The sequence below is a fragment of the Alosa pseudoharengus genome, unplaced genomic scaffold (assembly GCF_046254945.1).
Source record: "Alosa pseudoharengus isolate Yale_2024_CS ecotype anadromous, Long Island Sound unplaced genomic scaffold, YU_APseudo_1.1 YU_APseudo_1.1_scf_20, whole genome shotgun sequence".
NCBI classification, from domain to species: Eukaryota; Metazoa; Chordata; class Actinopteri; order Clupeiformes; family Clupeidae; genus Alosa; species Alosa pseudoharengus.
Genome location: NW_027468664.1, coordinates 30253672 through 30277034, shown reverse-complemented (window position 1 = coordinate 30277034; position 23363 = coordinate 30253672). Strand labels below are relative to the sequence as shown.

The window sequence follows — 23363 nt, the reverse complement described above, 5'->3', positions numbered from 1 at the left end:
GCAAACATTTAAACATGCTGGTGCGTGTCCTCTCATGACTGTGAATAAATACTCTTAACACTCCAGTATCCCTGCACTGGTATTTAATTAAGCGACGTTGGGTGTCTTGAATGATTTATTATGATTATTATTATTATTTAACAGAGATCTTTTCAACTCGCCTTTAAAGCAACTGCTTCATCCTTCACATAAGGGGTCAAGAATCGGGAAGCATCTTGTAAACAACATCTGATGGCTGTTTCCCAGTACAATCATAAGCAACATTAACCAAGCCATTTCCCTTACCAGCTAACAGTAGGCTAATCCTTTTATATTTGCCTCCTTTGATTTCTGAGCCCTCCGTTGAATAGATAATGTATGCATTATTCTCCTGAGGCAGGAAGAAAAATTGATTTCAACATGATCTGGTCTTTTTGATTTAGTGTGGCAACACGGCACTGGACTTGACTACAAATGGCGATGCCCTTTCAAGAACGAGGCCCCCGCTTACAGGAGCAAAAGGCATCATTTAGCTGGGGAAATGCTGGTTTTGGAAGCTGGAATGAATTAACTCTGTAAAGAGAGGGAATGCAGATGACCCTTACTGCACAGACCGGGTGTTGTCAAAAGCAGCACATTTTCTCTCGACTGTTTTCCTTAAGTCAAAAGCATGTGTGCCTCACTGCCTCATAAACTTCAGTCACTTAACCAGCACATCCGCAGACGGAAGGTGTTTCTGAGAGCTCTTCACGGTGTGCCGGAGGGGGCAGTGCTGGAAACAAACAGCACTGGGCGAAAAAAAAGAAGAACTTTCTGGAAAAGTTGTGAGGTCAGAGGTGAGGACCACCTCCTCTTTATCGTCACTGATAATTTGTCATCTTTCACTCACCAAGCAGAAGACCAAGTTATGCATATGACACGCATTTAGTGATCATCTTGTACTGTCGGTACGGAACAAATGAAAACAATCAGATTGACCTAGCTTGAGTTGCTGCAGCCAGAGGCGTATACAGATCTATATCTACATACAGTACAGCTCTGGCTGCAGCTAGCAGCTAAAGCTTCCAGGCCGCTACAGTACTACACTTTGAGGGTATGTTTGTGAGCCCCCATGTTCATACCACCAGAGTGTAGCACTGTAGCTGCTTGGACACTTTGAGGGTATGTTTGGTGGTATGTATGCTCATACCACCAGAGTGTAGCGCTGTAGCTGCTTGTTGTATATGGTCGATATGCAACACGCAGTCCTATGGTACTTTAAGTCCTGTGACTTTCATTTGAAAAATCCTGTGAGCCACTGACCATATGGAAAGTGCTTCAGTTGAGCAAACGTTCAGTGCATCATATTCAGTTTGTCAACTGGGTATTTGGGAGATAAACAAACACTCATAATCGTGAGAATACATTTACATACTTTGGATCTCAGCTCATTGGCCACAGTAACAGAAAAACACACACACAGTTTAACACACAGCCTGACACCTTGATGTGCTTTTGCTTCAACATTTGAACTCTTTGGTGTGGTGACTATTATGTATTGAAGTTAGTGCTCTGAGTACAGGCCTACAGCAAAAACTAAGATTAATATTATTTTTGCCCGTGTACTCCTTTCAAACCAGATGACCTTCCAGTTTGGTCTTCAGGTGCTTTGATGATGTAAGTTTGAACCATAACCCCCCCCCCCCCCCACTCTCTCTCACACGTTCATTAGTCCGAACTTTCCATGGCAAAATCCTCCACCCTTAACTAGCCACATCAACATACTCCATACATCGTCCAAGAGCAGAGGCGCTGGAGAGGCACCGGAGTCTCCTTGTGCCACTCTAATCCGATATTTGATTTCAGCCCCTTTTACAGGGGATGTGTCCTATTGATCGCAGGGCGCCCCCCCCCCCCCTCCTCGTATCCCCCAACTCAGCCTCTGGAGTCTGACTGTCTCGCCCTCTGCTCTCCGCACAGAACGCTTAGACCCATTGGCCTGCTGGGAAGTCAGGTTGGTGTACACTCAGGTACTGCCACAGTTTATCCAACCAGTTTGTCCAAAGATACGTACTACTTGGCACGCTATGGATGGATGGATGGATAGATGGATAGATAGATGGATGGATAGACAGATAGATAGATATTTGTGAATAAGCTCTGTTGAAAATGATTGCCGTTGAATCTGTGTGTCTTGAGACATAAAGACAAAATGAAAAATACTGCAATGCAGAATTGGCAATTTCATCAAAGCAATACTATCCCTCATTTTTCAAAGGGTTGGTTTGTTTCACACATTGATCTTAAAAGCAATTATGCAGAACATACAGTAAATAGTTTATACAGAGATAGTGTACAGCTGCCGAAAGGACAGAGAGGTGGTGTGGCCTCAGAATGTCTGCATGCCCTGTACACAGCTAGAGTTTGCATCAGTTCGCCCTTCCTTGCATCATTCTCAATGCTTGGCTCAGTTTGCAGGTCCCAGGACAGCCCATCCCCCTCTCTGGCCCACAGGGCACTGGTCAGCTTGTGAAGTTCTGTGTCTCTGGATGTATACTACAGTAACAACAACTCTGGCTGCTGGTTTGAATAATCAACAAAAATATGTTATGGTCAATATGGTATGAGTCTGCAACATGCAACGTTGATGGCATGTAACAACTTGCAAGGCCGGTGTCATCAAGGACGTGTTTGGAACTTATTTAATGTCTGAGATCATTTTTATCCACTCTATATTTCATTAAAAATGAAAGGTGTGTTGTAAGGTTGATTCAGGGCAAAAGGGCAAAGCCAAAGTCAAACCGGTCAAACACAAACAGGGAAAAACTAGAGCAGAAGTTCTCTAATGGCAGACATCCCATCTGGAAAGGGAGTACCAGTCATTACAAACAAGAACAGTTACGGCGACTGCAGACCCTCAACCTCATTTTTGATCAAGGAAAAAGCCTTGTTAGAAAACAGGGAGGGGGGGGGGGATTAGGGGGTGCTCCTGTGTCTGTACTGTCATCGGTCCATGTCAGGCACTGAGGTTCAGAATCCGTTTGTGACCGGTCCATACCGCCAGCTGAGTGCCACTAGGTCGAGCACTAAGGGTAATAAACTTCCACCTAAAAGCATCAAACATAGCAGCAGAGCCCCTGTCCCCACACCAGCTCAATAACTTATAAAAGTATACTCTTTTGATCCTGTGAGGGAAATTTGGTCTGCATTTATCCCAATCCGTGAATTAGTGAAACACACTCAGCACACAGTGAGGTGAAGCACACACTAATCCCGACACAGTGATCTGCCTGCTACAGTGGCGCTCGGGGAGCAGTGAGGGGTTGTGCTTTGCACTTCAGCCGTTCCTACTGGTCGGGGTTCGAACCAGCAACCCTCCGGTTACAAGTCCGAAGCGCTAACCAGTAGGCCACGGCTGCCCCCAAATGAGCAATAATCATTAGGATTTGAATGCAACAACAGTCATTAATGTATTTGACTAACTTTATATGCTTTTTCAGGAAAATGAATATAAATATCTGAATGTGCAAATTATGAAAACACATGGTCTACCTCCATCACTGGACTGAAAAAACACTTGTCTATCTAAACTAAATTATGATATTTCTACCAGAGATTCTGACTTACCTTTATAATGATTACATGTAAGTATTCTGTATGTTGCAAGTCCCTATTGATAAAGCAAAACACAACTATGACCAAAAGTAAAAAAAATAAGTTTTGTGGAAATCCCTTATACATTAGCTACTATCACTTCTGAGTACAAACCATAAACAGCAGTCATTTGCATAATGAGACAAAGATAGAGAAAGAGGAAGAGAGAGAGAGGACAGAGAGAGACTAGAGTTCTAGTGATACTATATTCACATAGAACAATGGAAACTCCTCCTATCTGACATATAAGCTTCTCAAACTCAGTAGTTCTCTACAGAAGGACGAGGAGATCCCAACACACTGAGCCACAGAGACTGGTTCCAGTTCTAACCCTCATCCATCATCAACCATTCTGACTATTGACATATTTACTAGTGAAATCTTCTTGGAACGAAGGAGAGCACATACAAGTATTAAGGTAAGATTGGTACTTCAACCATATTATAATACTGTGTTGGAAAACAGTTTGTGATTGGCTACTGTACAAGTTGTTCTGATACAACAGAAACAGTTACAAGTAGTGGCAACAGTAAGATAACAATTATATTTTTTCTGTCGCTTTGGTGTATTTCTCGAATCATAATTTGCACTACAGTCAGTGCATTTCTCAAAGCACTACTGCAAAAATAAAAATGACTGCAAACTGCATTGCATAGTGGATTACCTGCAAAAGCACATATCTTGTGGGTGTTCCCATGCTGCCTTGCACACGATTTGATTCACGCTGCTAAGGCAGCCTGGAGACCATGGAGCAAATTTTCACCTGAGATAGGGGATGAGCTATGCACAGACGCATTTGATAGACATCCGTGGCACCCAATAAACGGATCTGGGCATTTTTTTTTTCAAATACGAGAAAATTAACGTTTGGTTCCCAGACCACGTCTCATTGAGAAGTGGTGGCGCTAGCCAGGCTACATATCTTGCTCAAAATGCTTTGATTATCTTAAAAGCAAGTATTTATACCAATGAAATTGTCAGTGCAATCAAAATGGCAAGTCCTTACGCCATTGTTTATGTCAGGATAGTCAAACTGTTTTGTCTTGTTACTCTGCATGTATTTTCTAATGAACAATGGTGCAAATCATCACAATTTTCTCTGTGTGGCATAGCTATTTCAAAACTACAAAGTTAAAAGCAGTGAAAGCAGTGGCTACCATTAACAACTTTGTGCGAGTACACATTTATTTTTGTTTCAAGTATAAGAATATTTACTCTTTTGATCCCGTGAGGGAAATTTGGTCTCTGCATTTATCCCAATCTGTGAATTAGTAAAACACACACAGCACACAGTGTACAGTGTGTGAGGTGAAGCACACACCAATTCTGGTGCAGTGAGCTGCCTGCATCAACAGCGGCGCTCAGGGAGCAGTGGTTGGGGTTCGAACCGGTAACCCTCCGGTTACAGGTCTGAAGTGCTAACCAGTAGGCCACAGCTGTCTCATTTGTCTATACAAATATAGATACAGACTCAACATTCTTCATACCAAACATATCAGTCAATGGAATGTTGAGTCATGTCTCATGAAACAGTCATGAATGCTTTATGTGCAGCTTATGACAGCTGCTATGGATGTGTTATGAACTCACCCGTCAAGTAAAGTGTTACCGATATTGTCAAATACTCTACACACATGTGGGAACTGGCGTAGGCACACTAAACCTGGACATGTATTCATACAGAATCTGAAGATTGGAATAGGGTCTATTCATTGATGATAATAAACACAAGTAAAGCCAGGTTTATTTATATAGAACATTTCATACACGAGTCATTCACTTGTGCACATCATATAAGCCATTCTTATTGCTTCGAACAAACAGTAAATGCTTTAGTACAACAATGCACTTGATGGTGCAATCTGCTGTTTTTTTTACCTTTTCAATTGTTAAAGTCATGTTGGTCAAAATTCACTGTACTGGTTCAATGCTGAATCGTCCTACCCAAAAAACAAATAGGCCTTATTTCATCGCTTGAGTCATTATGCAAAAGTGGTGAACTAGCTGTCATAACTAGTTGTCATAGTCTGTTTAGCATATATGTGACCTGACAGACAAGAATGTCAGGATGTTTAGAAAGATTGACTTGCACAGTAAATCTAGCGTCATGCACAGCTCTGAGGGTCAAAGAGTATTTTACTGTATTTTTCATTTTTCCTTTGCACATTGCTGTAAGCCTTTCGGTACGTGTCCATTATCGCAGCAAAGCCCACCGCGCCGCACATAGCCCATTGATTTCCTATGGAGAGCGGCAAGGCGTGGTTTACGCTTCCGCAATGCACCTTGGGAAGGTGGCGCGGCCATTCAAACAGAGGCGGCGCGTCAAGAAGTTGGACTATGCTGAACTTTATGCAAATGAGAGCGGTTAACGCGAGGCGGTTAGCCAATGAAAATACATCTTCGGTAAACAAGTTCTGTCCTTTGCTCTAGTCTTCCAGTCCGGAACAATAGCCTGCCAGAAATATTTGTTACGCCTGATAATAGTGTTGGTTTCATCAGTGATATTTGTGAGTGTTTCAATAAAATATGTTAACAGTAGTAGGCTACCTCCACTTTAGTAGCCTATGTTAGATGGCATTGTGTAATTAGATAAAATAAAACGCTACACCATACACTTTAGCCTTAAACGCCCACAAGCAGCGACGGGAGAGAGGGCTAGGCGTCAGATAGCGGCTAGGCGTCAGATAGCGTCTACGCGCCGCAATAATGGACACGTACCGTAAGTCTACTATCACAATGTCTGGTAATCAGCCCCCTCCAAACACAACTAGATGTACCGCATAGCGGTACAAAATATGACCGCCGCTCAGTCCTGTACATCCGTTCCGCGAAAATAAAGCACACTTTAATTTGTCTCCATCTTTTACTCCATCCCCCACTCTTGAAACTTTTGTGTTTGGCATGCCTGAGTGTGTGTGTGTGGCTGCACAGAAAGTAGCCTACTGGTGCTGAAAAGGTGAATAGATTGTAGAATAGCCAAAGAAGATGTAGCATTGTTATAAAACCTTTAAAATCTCTAAACAATCACAAGTAGGGCAGTTCATCACAGTTCATCCATTGCAACTGGATTGATGAAAGGTCACTTACACCTGTAGGCTACATTGTATTTGGGAAAAGCAAAACGTATCAGCATAATGTTATTTATTTATTTATTTATTTATAAACAAAAACATCCATGCAGTTCCATGCCGTTTTCAACAGCTATCAAAAACAAAGGTCATTTTTGGATGGATGGATTTTTTGTGAATGTTTCTTCTTCTAGGCCTACAAAAGATTTTAGTCATCTTTAGTTCATGTGATACTTTATTGTCAATGCACAAATTAAGTAACAGTAGTCTGAAACGAAATGCTGTTTTACATCTAACCAGTGGTGCAAATAACTGACATGTCCAAATGGGCCTTGATGAAATGCGTCGCTAGACCATACATTTTAACGGGCCAAAGTTGAACAGCTGTTGTCCGTTATTGTTCGTGCAAATATAGGCTGATTCATGTTCCCTTGCATTGTGTAGGCTAACTGAGGTCCATGGCTAGTCTGGCTTTCACCAGACCAAGCTCAATCTTTTAAGAAATCAAAAAATAAATAGCGGGCAGATCAGGCTGGGTTCACCCAGCCTAGTCCATAGGCACCCGATATTGTTTAATTTTCCGATTGAGGTATCCACGCTCTGGCTATTCTAAATGCAAAAATGCATCAGGGAGTTATGACAAAACTGTAACTAACAAACTAGATCCTAATAGAAAGCTGTTAGCTTCCCTAAGCTACAGGTAGGCTTATAAGGTAGGCCTACAAAATTGTCAATAGGCTATGCTGGCGACACAAATAAAATCACCTTTGGAAACCAATGGCTTACGCCTTACAGTATCAAGCGGATTTAAACTGCCATATCGTGGCGAAAAGTTGTAATAAAATTCACGCAGCTCCATGAGTCAAGGAAAGCGCGAATGAAGTAGCCACTTCTAAATGGGACCCACTACACAGTAGCTTAAGGTGTGTTGTAAAGCAGCCATAATGAAAAGAAGGTGTCATTGTTTGGATACTTCACACACACGTGCTTTTTAATTTCACAGACTACAACTACCAAGCTGGAATCAGAGCACATCGATTCCCCTTTCACACCCTGCACGCACTTAAAACAAAAATAAACAGGCGTCTCAGTCTCACGCATGTATAGGCAAAACTGTATCAGACCGATGTAACGTTGGTAAATCTTCCATTGCACAGAATGATTTTTGTAGCACGTGCAACAAATGACAGTCGAAAGATACAATTACAGTGCTGCTATCAATTTGCTTGGTATAACCGCATTTATAGTTTTCTACAAATGCAATCAATCAAATTGGCCTCCATCACTCAACCAACGCTAACGGTAACATTAGGTCCTTATTGATATTATAAGATTAACGTACCTGCAGTAAAAACCAAGCATGTCCGATAAACATCCTCAGATTTATTTTGGCTTCAAGAAGAAATGGGAATTACATTTTATGTGAACATCGTCCTATCCTTATTAGACGTTCTCTGCGGTAAACTACAGTCCTTGTATGAAGCGTCCATTGTTTTTCCAACCCACTTTTAACTTCCAACAAAATTACGTCTCACTGCAATGATGCGCCATCTAGTGGACAAACGACTACTTATCGCCAATGCTGGAAATGCTGCCATGATGATGATGATGAATATTTGGCTTTCTTTTAATCCTACTGAATTTGTAATTATGTATCGGCCGTTCTCATACCGATAGTATGTGGGTGGCTGTGTGTGTGTGCATGTGTATATGTGTGCACCGCCATCTACAGGCCAATGAGTGTACAGTCACTAAATGTACACATAACCTATTTTTTTTTAGACCCCCCCCCCCCATGGATGAAATTCTACGAAACTTGGCATACCCCCAGAGAATGTCAATCATACACATAAAATTTGGTGCAGTTCTGAACATCGTAACTGAAGATAGGGGCGATTAAAGCAGAATAATATTGCATTTTCATTTTTTACCGGGGGGGGGGTGCAAATCACAAATGAGTGATTATGTGCCAGGTTGATGTGGGCCCTTGAGGCCAACATACCATACAAGATTCTTCATCCTCAGTGCCACGGTTCAGGTAGTTATTTAGGAAAAACTGCTTTTTTTGCGGTTCGGGGGGCCCAGCACGGGGGAGGGGGAGTGGCCCCCAGGGACAAAAAACGAAATTTTTCTGTAAAAGTCTAGTGGGGCTACATACCCACCAAATTTCATGTGCACCGGTGTTTCGGTGTCCCGGGTATCGTTGACCAAAAATTCAGGAAGTAGATGACGGGGAAAAAATCCCTATATGACCGCTTCGCTAGCTTTGCTAGCGGCGGTCATAATAATGTGCAACTTTGTAGCTTTGAAATAGCTATGCCACACAGAAAATACTACTGTCTTGCACATTTTTCATTAGAAAATACTTACAGACTGAAGATCCCACTGATGCCCGTTTCTAAACTTCCTGTTTTATGACTTCCAGGGTGTAACCAGCAGTTAAATTTAACTGAAACTGGTGCATTAAACTCTTACCAAATCATTTCAGATGTGCAACAAACACATTTGTCTTGTAAACAAGTTTTTAAAATTAGTTGTTTACTCAATTCCAAAGAAAATGCACATCCATATCTGTTTAATCGTGTTGCTATCAGTGCAGCCATTGGTTGCATCAAAGGAGAGACAGTATGGGCCCTATTTTGGCGACCAGAAATGAATGGTCAGAGGTGCAAAGTTTATAGACAGTAAAGGCGTGATCAGTCCACAATTTAATGGTGTAATGTTGAGATCAAATGCTGGACGCCGGGCGCAAAAGGGTTGCCCCCCCCCCCCCCTCCACAATGGCTGCATAGGTGCACTAGAGCAATCCTTCCTAAAACGCATTAAACAAAGTTTCGTTTACAAAGACGTGAAACTCACCAAGTGGTCAGGGGTGTTCACTGATATGCTCACACAAAAATCACTGCAAAAGACACTTTCCAGCAGGTTTTATCGTTGTTTTTGTCCAACTCCATTGACTTGTAATGGATGTGCTGTGAGGTACGGTAATACTCCGCCACCGGAAACGGATATGGGGTTGTATTCTTTCTGTAGTCTTATGCAGTCGCGGTTGTAGCATGGTGCCAGAAGTGGCTGTCTTCAACAAACGGAAGCATAGCAAAGGCGAGAGATCGTTAAATACAGATAGTCCTACTAGCGTAACGCAAGACCATGGAGTTGTTCACGCAGCCGACACCACTGTCCTTCACCGGCAACCTGGCTGAGAATTGGCGAAAATTTTGTCAAAACCTATAGGTAAGGCCCCCGCACGATTACAGGATGCTTCTTCAAATTCAAAGATACGACATCTCTCTCATGTACACACCTGGAAAAGACATGTTAATCGCTGACACTCTATCCAGGGCGTACCCTGATGACTTAGAGACAACTGACGAATGTGACCTTGGTGATGAAAGAGTGTACCACTTCAGGGTAGCATAATGCAGCTCCTGAAAACAGCCACTGCAAGTGATGCTGAAATGCAGCTACTCTTGACTCTTCACAGGTCAGGGTGGCCTGATCATAAGAAGTCTGTCCCGCTGCAGGCTCAACCATATTGGCCTGTAAGGCATACTCTCTGTGTCAATGAAGGATTACTCATGGTTGACAAACGTGTGATTGTGCCGTGCACACTCAGAACAGACGTACTCAAACGACTGCATACAGCTCACCAAGGCATGCAGCGCTCACTGGCACAGGCACGTTCCATAATGTACTGGCCTGGCCAGTATGCAAAATGGTTGAATCATGTGTACCCTGTCAAGAACAGCAACCGGCTAACCACAAGGAACCTCTGCTTCCCCATCCTGTCCCAGACCGTCCTTGGGAAAAGCTTGCAGCTGACATATTTCATCTCAAGGGGAAGCCGTTCCTTCTGATGGTGGACTACTACTCCAAATATCCGGAAGTCCTACAGCTCCATGACATGACAGCACGGACAGTCATTCAGAAGTTCAAAGCTGTGTTTGCCAGACATGGCATCCCAGACACCCTGGTTGCTGATCATGTACCATTTGCATGCAATGAAATGGCCCAGTTTGCAGCACAATGGGGCTTCACCATAGTTCACTCTAGCCCCCATTTTCCCCAGTCGAATGGCATGGCAGAGCGCACCATCCGCACTGTAAAATCCATGATGAAGTCTGCCTTACAGTCAGGTGATGACCCTCACCTTGCCCTCCTCCACCTGAGAAATACTCCTATCACAGGTCTACGGTACTCACCAGCTCAACTTCTCATGGGCCGCGTGCTACGGTCCACCTTGCCGGTCAGCAACGCTGTACTGATACCATCAACACCTGTAGGAGTGTACACAGCCCTCCGCCAACGTCAACAGAAGCAGAAGGTGCAGTATGACAAGGCTGCAGCGCCATTGTCATCCTTTCAGGTGGGGGAGAGGGTGCGCATGAGGATAAATGACAAGTGGACTCCAGCAACAGTGGTGAACATCAGAAAGGAACCACGGTCTTATGATGTCATCACATCCTCTGGCGCTTGCTATCGCAGGAACAGGAGACACCTTCGGCCAGACAGAGCTCCCTGCCCTGATCATGATCAAGATGACTCCAGCCTTCATGATGGTGATGAGAGTGAAGCTAGGGAGGACATCACAGAATCTCCGCTAGAAGGTCTGAGAGAGGGTCCTCAAGTACAGTCTAGCAATGCACAAAATGCCACCTACACCAGACCAGGTCGGAGCATCAAACCACCTGCTCATCTCCAAGACTATGTGCTTTCATAAGGGTCTTGCATTAGTCACTGGATGGTGTGAATCATTTAGTAATTACTTATAATGTTGAGTTACACTAAGTATTAGGTTTGTCATTCATGAGTGCCTGTGTTCAACTATTTGTTATGGTACTGTTGTACTGAACTGGTTATGCAGTTATTGGTTACTCAATAGGTGCTATTCTAAGGGGGGGGGGGGTGTAGCATGAGCAGTTACCTGTTCAAGTTATAGTCTAATGGTGAATGCTTCTGATTGGCTGGAATGGTTATACGTGTGATGTATAAGGATGTAAAAGTGTAGTGTATTGTTGAACGTGAAGTAAAGAAGCAGGCTGTCGCCTTGTTCTTGAATAGCGTGCTTGTCTCTGATATTTCCACCACGCCAATAACACTACAACGGTATCGTAGGCTACGCTATCAAAATTATTGTCACATCCAGGCTTGGAATTTCACCATTCTGGGGGCAAGGCCACTTGGCCTTCAGTTGGGCATATTTGGTGGGGGGCACAAAGGCCACATGTCAGGGCACCAAGGCCAAAGTTAACTATACAGTAGTAGGCTATAAAAATGATCAAAGTTGTATTTAGCCTATTCACTGCAGTAGACCTGCATCACTGTATGAAACATTACAAAAACATGAAACATGACATATTACATAGAACTGTAAATCATCTGATCATCTAATATTTACAGATATCTAGGCTATAACATTTATTTTATATTTGGCCTGTTATGAAATCATGTATTGAACAATTTAAGCACAGCTCAGCTTTAAGAAACTCAACTAGCCTAGATGCTTAGCATTTTGTGATCATTAAGGCTACTTTCACAAACTCTTAGTCAGCTGTCCTCTGATTTACCAATAGCTAATTGGTAATATGGCGATATTTGTAACATTTATTTTGTATTTGGCCCGTTATGAAATCATGTGGAACAATTTAAACACATTGTAAAACTTAAAGCCCAAATTTGGAGACACCCATGCATGTCGAAATTTACTGCAAATTCAAAACTGGATTACTCTGGAATGGCTAACTGTACATGGGACTGCTTTACAGCTTTGTGTTCGGTAAGGTCTGCTGTTTATTCTGATATATGGTTTGTCACGTGTTAAAAGAAGGGTTTGTGAAGTATTCCACCGAGATGAATGGGTAGGGAGATCATGGGACGCAAAACCTTCAGTAGAATGATTAAATTAAATTATATTATTTACTTTTCTCGCGAACCGTTCAACGCAGCAATTATCGGCTAACATTGTTTAAAAGATGAGAAAAAGCTTGTTCATGTGATACTTGTGATGTCTGTGTGATGAATAGGCTACTTCGCGAGTAGTTCAACTGAGAAGAGTGAATGGTGAATTTGGACGCACTTTCTTTCTTGCACTGTCACTTTTCTCCACTGCGTAAAAAGACTAAATTAATTTGCGCTGTGAATGCTAAGATTATTTTGACAGGCCACAGGCTAAATAAAAATCGCTATTAGTAGGACGCAAAGCAGAATATTGAAAGAAGGGGGCACCAAGGCCACCGTGGCCTGTAAACCTCTGATTTTCAAAGGGGCCTCACGGCCAACGCAAGGGGCAGTGACGGCAATGGCCGTCGGGAAATTCCTACCCTGTTCACATCCATGGCTAATGCTTAAATGTCTTGGAACTTGCACAATGTGAATGACAGCAGAGCCCGTCTACGGAGAGCTGGCCACTCCGTATTAAGTCCCATTGTACCATGCTCACATCCAACCCCAGAAATTCCAGCCACAACTTTAGCCTTTCTGGATCGTTGAAAGGAAGTCTGTGACAACTTTTTTCCCCCCGCATTTCGGAACTGCACAAAATCGCCCCATTTTTAGCTGTCTGTTGCAAAATACTTCAAATGCTTTCAATTAAGACAGCGATCTTCTGGTTCTTCTGTGTATTCAATGAAATGCCAGTGGTTTGCTTGTAATTGGCAAGTGTAAAGGGCGTTTGGAAAAATAGCTCCACAGTTTTACAACGAATGGTAAAACACCTGTTGGAAAGCATCTTTTGCTGCGATTTTTGCGTGAGCATATCAGTGAACACCCCTGACCACTCGGTGAGTTTCACGTCTTTGTAAACAAAAGTTTAATGCATTTTAGGAAGGATTGTTCCAGTGCACCTATGCAGCCATTGTGGAGGTGGGGAGGTATTACCACAGTAACCGAAAATTTAATTTAATTTACCTTAACTTCACAGCTTTTGAGTCATTGGAATGGTTATTTTATTTTTTTCTGGGGCAAAGGGTGGCAACTTTGGGCCGGCGGCCCGCGCAGCCTTGCGATGTAACAAATTGCTTTACTGCACTACACACATACGTGTACGCCAGTCACCGACTAGAACAAGGTAGTGTTTTGGGCGTAACATCCTAAAATGACATCTGTCATTCCCTTTAACAGCAAGCAGCGCAACTTCAAACAGTGCATCGGTATTTTGATAGTCAGTTAGCCTGACGAGCCAGACCCACATTAAAATGTAGGGTCTGGGCACTCACCGTTCGCAGTGCTCAGTCCAAGGGGCGGGATAATCGGTTGTCTTTCAAATTCCCTCTGCACGTAATAGGACAGCGCTGAGTCCCATGCGTTTCCCACCAGCAGAGCTAGTTGGCTAGTTCAAACTTTTGCCAACTTAATAAAGGCTTAACTCGTGTCACACTGTTCGCTAACAGCAACATCCATCTTGTTTGTTTTCAAGTAGCAGGGAACCCAGGTAAAAAAGTAGTATACTTTAGTGTGTTAGAAATATGATTAAAGTACATGAAGTATAAAGCAAGTATGCTTACACTTTTTGTACTTTATGTAAAGTATGTTTAATGTGTACTTTTAGAAAGTATGCTTCAAAGTAGATGTTATTAAGTTCAACTTCAGTGTACTAAAATTAGTGTATTAAATTGCTAATACTTAGAGTTGTAATATAGTGTACTTATGGAAAGTATATTTTTTGGTAGGCCTAATACATAGTTTGTATAGTTTCATAGTCATAGTATTAAGTTCAACTTCAGTGTACTAAAATTAAATATACTTATTGTGCAATATTCAAAGTGTTTTTGTAATGTACTTTTTAAAATTTTACTTTGTTGTTAGTGTATTTTAAATGGTGAAGAAGTGTATTTAGTTTAAGTGTATTAAATTGCTAATACTTAGAGTTGTAATATAGTGTACTTATGGAAAGTATTTTTTTTTTTTGGTAGGCCTAATACATTGTTTGTATAGTTTCATAGTCATCTCACCTTTAATAAAATACTAATGTGTGTAGCTTTTAGGCCTGATATGTCAGCCGCATGGATGGCAATGTGCAATAACCTAGCCTAGACACACTGATCTATCAGTTTTGGTCATCAAATAATATTTTTTCTTTTGTTGATTTTGTGTCTTAGTAAGGTAGTAGTCTATACGTTTGTGATGTAGTAGAGGTTGTGAGAGGATGAATGTGGCATTTTGTTAAATTTATAAGCAACACAGTTAAATGTATAGGCAGTCCAGTTGACCAATAACATGGCTTTTTGAATTTGAAATGGAGTGGGCGGATCTGTGTGCAGCTTTCGAGCAAAACATGGTGTGAGCAAACATTAACCTTATTTTATACAGTCTATGCTTGTAACTTTATTTGCAAGACAGATGGACTGTAGAGACCAGAAAATGCATACGTTTACGGTCCATATAAGGTTACAGGTTTGTCCAAATTAAAGATAGCCTACCATAAATTCTAGTCATGCCAGAGACGTTGGTCCTACAGAGCCAGAAGGACTCATCATATGAGATAACAAGGACTGAAGCCAGTTGGATCTAAAGTGCCAAGTTATTCCTTATCAGGTGAGTCCCAAAGCATATTGTTAAATGATTCTGATGTAGCTTACTCTTAATGACCTTCGGTAGTCTTTGGAGAAGTTAAATTGATGGCTTAGCAATCTTTCAAGAGTTTGTTTTTATCCTTGCTAGTACAAGCTAGCAATGCCAGATCACGTTAGCTAATTTAGCTACGTCATAAGTCGACCAGATCCCTATCAAGAAGAAAACTACATTAGCCTGCTTTGTGTTTGTGGGATTATTGACAAGCGTTGGCTAGCACTAACGTTAGACTAACTATGATGGAAGAAAGTGTGTTCTTTATTAAGCAACGTTTGCCTAAAGTTCACCAATGTTCTTTAATATTATGTGTGGTGTAGGCTAAGTTCACTCACAGAAAGGAGGATGGTGCTAGGCTAGTCACACTTCACATTCATTAGGCATTGACATTAATGACATTGTAGCTGGTTTTTTCTTAAATCGTGGAGACATCTTTTAAAATGAGTCTACAGGACAAATTCCATGCATTTTATGAAGTAGAACGTTTTTTTCCACCATTGATATTAGAGGGGGAATTAAACCTGGTGTTCTACTAAGTTAGTGCTATGAAGCTTAGGCTACATGATTGATATTATGCCTTGGTTTATGCGATAGATTTAGATTTTTTTTTAATTATTTGTGTTTGACAGAGCATTCAAGTTCATTTCATGGTAGTGTTTGTAATTTACCTAGTTTAAACTATGTTTTTACAGGTGTTCCTGGACAGTTTTGAAACCGAGATGTCTGAACGCCTCAAATAATCAGCAGTAAAGGTAAATATTCTTCATCCAGGACCTTGTCCCATTACTCTTAAAGCATAACTCAAGCCAAAATGCAACCTAGGGTCTTTTTGTGAATGTACCTGAGTCAAACTTTCGTTTGAGAGCATAATTAAGTCAGAAGCGCCACCATTAAGCTTGACTGTATTGTCGTTTCTGGGTCAAATGCCATTTTGAATGGGAGTCGTAGGGGCAGAACTATTTTCATACATGATGATTTTGATTCATGCATCAAAATAGTAGGCTAGTGCCCCTACGACTCCCATTTAAAATGCCATTTGACCCGAAAACGATAATACGGTTGTATTGAAAACAAAGGAATCTAAGGTAATCAAATGCAGAAAACAGGGTGGTTGCACTCATATCGGTGCCAAGGTGCACAACGCTTTAAGGAAAGACTACCTGGCCAGGTCTACCCATACCAGGATGGCAAACAGATGGTGTCAATACCAAATTGACCCATAAAAAGTAAATGTCAAATAGGTACAGATAATCTGTATTAATCTCATCATTGCCAATGGATTTCTGTGTAAAATATTGTTTATCTTGTAAAATGTTGTCCATCTTCTTTCTGTTCACAGACAACAGAGACAAATTCTCTAATACCAAGGTCAATGCATTTGACTGCTGTCCAGCCCCGGGTTGCCACCGAAAATATGCATCTTGGACTGGAAGATGGTGTGCTAGTAAGGAAGCTAGCTACCACAGCTTTTGCCACCACATCTCAGTGTTGGGAGGGAAGTTCACTCACTGCACAACTCTACCAGCTGTACCTTTCCTCCTCAGCCATGATCCGTAATCACCATGGTTTTCTTTCTGGGCCAGAAGACTTTGCAAAAAAAAAAGCAATAAATGATCATGCATTACAAATTTAGCCATGTTAGACTGTTAAGTTGTTGGCTTGTAGGCTGGGTGTCCAGTAAACAATTTCAAGCTTAGAGGGCAAATTCTCTCACCTAGGAGGGTAAACAACTTTTGTTTTTCATGAAATCTGCATTTTGAATTGATGGTCTACCAATGAGGCTGTAGAGTTATCGCGACACAATAGTGGCAAAAAGCACTTGCGCGATGAAACATGCATTCGGGTGTATTATATTATATATTATTTCACACACGTAGATATTAAATGTGTGCGCGCAAATTCTCTCTGCGCGTGCGCACTCAGAGGAAACTGCTCCCCAAGTCAAGTCGAGTCAAGTCAGATTTATTTTTAAAGCGCATTTAACATGCACATAGTGCAATCCAAAGCGCTCCAACAAACAAGACACATAACAAGACAAACGATGCCGGATGGAGCGGCGTAGTCGCCAGCGTGCCCATGACATCAAGACATACATTTAAAAAATAACAAATACAAAAAATGCAGGACGGAGCGGCGTAGTCGCCAGCGTACCCGTGACCAGAGCCATATAAAGGTAGAGTTGCGACAATGGGTGTTCAAAATTCCGTTGGTCACGTGGTTTGTGTAAACCTCAACTAGTTCCCGGAAGTGATTGACAATGGATTAGAATGCATTAAATAGTACTGTACAATGATAGACAGAGCCACGATTTTGGGTAATTGACGGTCAATAAGTGCATTGATATACAATATTTATAACACAGTGTAATTATTGTGTAAACTATGTAGCTATCCTACCATTACAACAATATTAAATTAAATTCCAGACCTTATATCTTAGCCTGCTATATAAGGTGACCTTTTTTTCCGCCCTTTTACGTGTCACTTAATATTAATTTCTGTACAAAATCAAGACGGGAGATTCTTTAGAAAACGCAATTGCACCCACCCCATAAGTGTATCTAAATTATCGCTATATAAAATAAATGACCTCGTACAGTGACTCGAAAAGCTGTCAACAGTGTTTTTGAGACTGCGTGTAGCCTACAAAAGCGCATGGAGCTCCTGTGAAATTTTGATTTTGCAACGAGAAACTGTAACACAGCTAGTCTAACATTACTTGTTTGAGTGTTCTACCCCGCGTTTCCTCTGGTAGTCACTGATCTGAGCTAATGAGCGAATTACCTAGCCAAGCCTAGCCTATCGTCGCGGGAGAATAAAAAAAGTTTAAAAGTTTTTTAACATCTCCAGTGTAATGGTGGGCATTCTAAGTTAACCGTAGCATTAGGCCTACCTATTAAGTAACCCCATGGTAATACGAGTGATCATAATAAAATCTAAAACGTGACATGTAAGTCCTTCGATAAATAACCAGGCTATGAACTCATAAACATGAACAGCATTTTGTCATCGTTTGTCATTCACCGTGCTGTGAACATCATTAAGATGATAGGCTAAAGAGCTTGAGATTCAGACAGGTGAGCACCTGGGAATGGTGTGCATCGTGTCAGAAAATAGCAATTTGATCAGTGATCATGCATCATCAGCGCAAGCTTGGTTTGAAACTTTCTGGGGATGGGGATTTTACACGATCCCTCATCACTGGGATAGCCATCACTGGGCTAGTGTGCCCTCCTGTGTTAATATGACCGTGCTGATGCTAACAGCTGCAGCTCCCTTAAATCTAGGTTCTCTCATGCATATAAGGCTAGCTTTTGCCAAAGAAAATGAATGCAAAATAAAAAGAAAACAGTCCTGCTCCTAACTGAAGAAACGTTTACGTTACCAACAATGTTAACAACAAACTCAGTTTCACTGTTGCAAGTACAAAGTTGGCTGTAAATATGCTTTGCCATATTACATTTTAAGGAACCAGCTAGCTTTGTGATAACAAAATCTTACCTTTTATGTGTTTAGTCCACTGAAAGTTATCCACATATCAAACGATTAAATCCACAGTTATGGAGGAATTGTTTTGGGGAAGCAGTTGCACTTTATCCCACTTTTGCTGCCCTTTTTAAAATTAAACCACTTAAATCCATAGCCTAGATGAGCATTGCGCATAACGTTACAACTATGTTGACATGATGGTAAAGCTAAATGCCTAAGACACGTCACGTCATAAAAGTTGTAGGCTACAAACGCAAAAACTTCATGACAGCTCGTTCGTGGTGTTGCCTAGTGCTGCCTAATTGAAATGGTATAGGCAAGGTTTATCTTCTTATATTAGGTTATTATGTGTGGCACATTTATTGGGCTTTAGCCTCTTTTCATTTATTTGATAAGGAACTGATAAAAACTGAGCAGCAGAAAAGCTGTCATAGTCGATACATAAATAGTTTATTATTATAATTAGGTTATTAATACTATTACTTTACTACTATTACTGTCGTTACTGTTATTATTATTTATTATTATTATTATTATTATTATTCGGATGAGCCAATAATGTAAATCTGAGTCTGAAATGTTGGCTACAAACAGTCTGTAACTGCACTGCTGCTATTATAAATTGTTAACTTTCAGGAACTATTTGAGGCTTCCATTAGCCGCCATTGTTGAAAAAAAATGGAACATTAGCGTCAATGGAGTTGTCGCAACTCTACCTTTATATGGCTCTGCCCGTGACACGTGAAACATACAACATATGAAACATTCAAGACGGATAACAAACAAGCAAAAACAAATAATAAAATAAATAATTAATGAGACATTTTAAAAAGAAAACTCATTCTCAATTTCACAACGTAAATCATTTCAACCAGACCACCGTCTAAGATAGGCTATCCTCAGTGTCACAATAATGCATGTAGTCTTTAACTTATACACAGGGAAAATGCGCTAACTTGCAGGAATTAATAAAGCCATTGCAACCAAACTATGTTCTAGTATTATAGGTTAATATACGCATAGTAATATTAACACCGTGGAAATAAATAGACAAATAATTTTGGAATTTGCACTGAGATGTTGGGTAGCATTTGAATATTCCGCCATCAGAGATTGCTAACAGGTGTTTCAAAATATCTGGGAACTTTCTGGAGCTCTGAATGGCAGAGGATGCTACAGATCAATTCACACAATCATTAGGCTGTATTATGGGCCATAATTTATGGCTTTGTCAATAAACATAGAAGAGGGGAAGCGCAAGTTCAACAGCAAACAGGACTTTTTCAGCACGTCAAATCGATCACATGCGGTTTGCTCATATAGTCTAGTGGTGTGGTGGTGAAGTGCAGTCATGCTGCGTTCAAGAGCGTAGGGTGGGTCTACGTCCAGTAGTAGCCTATATTTTAATTTAAATTCTATCAGAAAGACTCGGGAAGCATGACATTAGGTTTACAATATTTAATTGAAGTTAACAATATTATATCCTTAAAGGATTAGATAACTTAGAGATAATAAAATGGAAATTATTAAGAGTCTTTGGCGTAGGCCCCATCCTCGGTCCAGGACCCGAAGCGTGGAGACCCTCGCAGATCCTGCCGGGTGAATACGGCAGGGGCGGAGCCTACCCCCAAAGAGAAAGATGGGAAAGGCCTACCCGAGGGTAGACGTGAGGCTGGGACGCTTTCCTGGAATAGAGCATAGTCAAAGAGAACATTAATATGAGACAAATCCTTCGTTAATAGTAAAGTGATTCATGAAAGGAAATGAAACCAAGAACAGATGATAGAAAATGTGTACTCTCTTGCGGGTACAGAAGACATAACCAGCATTGTCTGCAGCGATTGCAGCGAAGTCGAGGAGCTTGCACGAGCTCAGAGCTTTCGTAAGCTCAGTTCTTGCACGGCAAGAATGTAATGCAATGTGGTGAGAATCCCCGTGGAAAGTGCTTAATGATCGTTTCGGTTCGATAACGATTGATGATTGCGATTCGAGTCGACTGTCGAGTCGAGTTGCGTATGTATATGATGAGTGAAGTGGGGTGATGGTAGGATAAAAGAAATTAACTGTTGTGACGTGAGATTATCCGAGGTTTTGCTTGCAGAAGCTAGACCAAGGGCGCCGGTGCGTAGTGACTAGAATGTATTAACACTTTATTCTGTGCCTAAAGTGCCGGCTGTGCGTAGTGACTGGAGAAGAGTGGCTCGGGTCCAACGTAATTAATATAATGCTTTAGCTGAGCCGGATAACCACCACCAGACCTTTGCAAGGTAGCTTACCTTATTTGACGCTTGCGAGAGCTATTTGCGCATCTAGAAGGGCTTGATCCTGAGGTGTTATATAGGACTCGTAAGCCGACGAAGACCATCTTCCGAGCAACTTGATTGAGGATGCAGGTAATCCTAGAGCGGCTGCTGACGTTGCAGCGCCGATGCGAAAGGAATGGCCAGTGTATTGGGAGGTTGAGAGCCCGCAGCTACCAACCACTGTCGACAAATGGATTCTGAACCATTGCTTAGACATGGATAACCCAGAAGGTAGAAGAAAGAGTGGTGCATTAGGAGAAGTGTGAGGGCGAAGTTTAAGATAGTAGGACATGAAAGTATAGGGACAGAAAGAGTTATTTACTTTAGAAACTCTTATAATGACACCAGAGCCTGAGGTGTCTGTTTTAGAATGTTTCAGAAATACGCTATAGAAGTGGGAGGAGAAGAGGATGGCTGAGAAAGGGTTAAAAACCTGGCTGTCAGAGCAAAATTCCCCGGAGCGCATGAACCCATAGAAAGCCATAAGGAACACGGCTTCGAGGAGTGAATTGATATAGGGAGTGAAAAGAGAGCCTTCGCGTAATTTGGACACCAAAAGACGTAATAACTGAGGGGTTAAAGGCAGGCGTTTATCAGGGACTGTGAGAGTGGATTTAGCGAGACCTTTGAGAAGCCAGCGAACAGAAGGTACAGAAAATAAACTAGAAAAATTAGGGTCATGGCATTTGGCATAGAATTGTATTCCTGCTAACATTCTTCTAATTGTAGGAATTTTGAGACGACGTGATGAGAACAGGAAACAAGGGTAGTTGTAGTGAGCCGTAGAATATAGAGAACCAAGACCATGCCGATTTATAAGCTTTTAGTGTATTTGGGGCTACCCCTTTTTCCATGTAAACCCTAGCCGACGCTAGGAGAGAATCCAAATCGGCGTTCAGTCCAGAATTAGGTCTGAGAACACTGGGCATGGTGTCGGCTCCGGGTTGGCTGTTGGGCATCGCCGCCTGAACTCCTGAAAACGAGAACGAGACAGCGCATCAGCGAGTACATTGCAATAACCAGGAATATGTTCAGCGTTAATGATGAAATTATACATCACGGATTGCCATGTTAGACGTCTAAGTAATGGCGACTGCCGCGTTATCGCAATAGAGAGTTATGCGTTTGCGAGACCAAGAGCCACCCCATAAGACACTCGCAACCACGACGGGATAAAGCTCATGAAGAGCAGAAGAGGCAGATCCAAGGGCAAAGGTAGAGAACTCGGCTGGCCATTTCTCTGCGAACCATTGCCCTTGGAAGACCCCCCCAAAGCCCACTGAAGGAGCCGCGTCCGTAAACAATTCGAGGGAAGCGGAAGATTCAGGAACTTCGTTGTAGAAAAACGAAATGCCGTTCCAATTGTTAAGGAGCTGGGACCAGAACCTAAGGTCGGACCTGCTACCTTCGTCGACCTGGACTAGATCAGACAGCTTCTCGACGGAATGAGCCAGATTTAGGAGACGAGAAATAAATGAGCGGCCCTGAGGAATTATCCTCATGGCGAAATTTGGATGGCCTAGTAGCGAAAGAAGTTTGCGTTTAAAAACCGCACTAGAAGACACAAACGATGCGGTAATGGCCCTTATTCTGAGAAGTTTCTCTTCTGGAAGAGAAGCTTGCATTTTGACGGAGTCCAGCATGATACCTAGAAATTCGAGTGACGTAAGAGGACCCACGGTTTTCTCCTCAGAGAGAGGGACGCCTATGGTGCTGAAAGTTTGTCTAAGCGTGTCTAGCACGGAAGTCTCGGCGGACGGGAAGTTGATGAGCAAAAAATCATCGAGGAGATGGAGAACGAACGGTAATTTGTAAACGTTAAGCAGGATCCAACACAATGCTTCTGACAAGCAGTTGAAAATGTGAGGACTACTCTTACAGCCAAATGTCAGCCTAACCGCGAAGTCAAATTTTGACTCCCACTTAACCCCGAAAAGAGGCCAGTCAGAGGGATGAATGGGCATGACTTTGAAAGCGTCTGTGATATCGGCCTTCGAAAGCCATGCACCTTGGCCTGCTATCTTGATCAAGTGGATAGCATTGTCGACAGAAGCATAGTAGAGGGAAAAAGGGTAAAGGGGGATGCACTCATTAACGCTGGCTACGAGTTCAGAGTGGGGAGAAGACATGTCGAAGATGAGACGCTTTTTTCCTGAATATTTGCGGGTCGCGACTCATTGAATTTACTCTAAAAGGAGAGAAAGGGGGAGAAGAGAACGGTCCAACCACGTAGCCTTTATTAACTTCTCTGGCCAACAGGCTCGACACAGTAAGTGGTTCGGACAGAGCAGATAATAAATTCCTAGCCACATAGGAAGTTCTCAAAG

At 42.0% G+C, this 23363-nt stretch overlaps 2 long non-coding RNA genes across 2 annotated transcripts in view; both read left to right on the top strand.

Annotated features, from left to right (window-relative positions):
* The first annotated feature begins 3908 nt into the window (after positions 1–3908).
* Positions 3909–23363, top strand: part of LOC143136738 (uncharacterized) — a 40438-nt gene continuing 20983 nt past the window's right edge. Inside the window, exon 1 of the long non-coding RNA XR_012989428.1 lies at positions 3909–4030. This is a non-coding gene — a long non-coding RNA (uncharacterized LOC143136738). The remainder of the gene's footprint in view (positions 4031–23363) is intronic.
* Positions 15095–16999, top strand: LOC143136737 (uncharacterized). Its single transcript, XR_012989427.1, has 3 exons — positions 15095–15212; positions 15938–15997; positions 16790–16999. It is a non-coding gene; the product is annotated as an uncharacterized LOC143136737 (long non-coding RNA).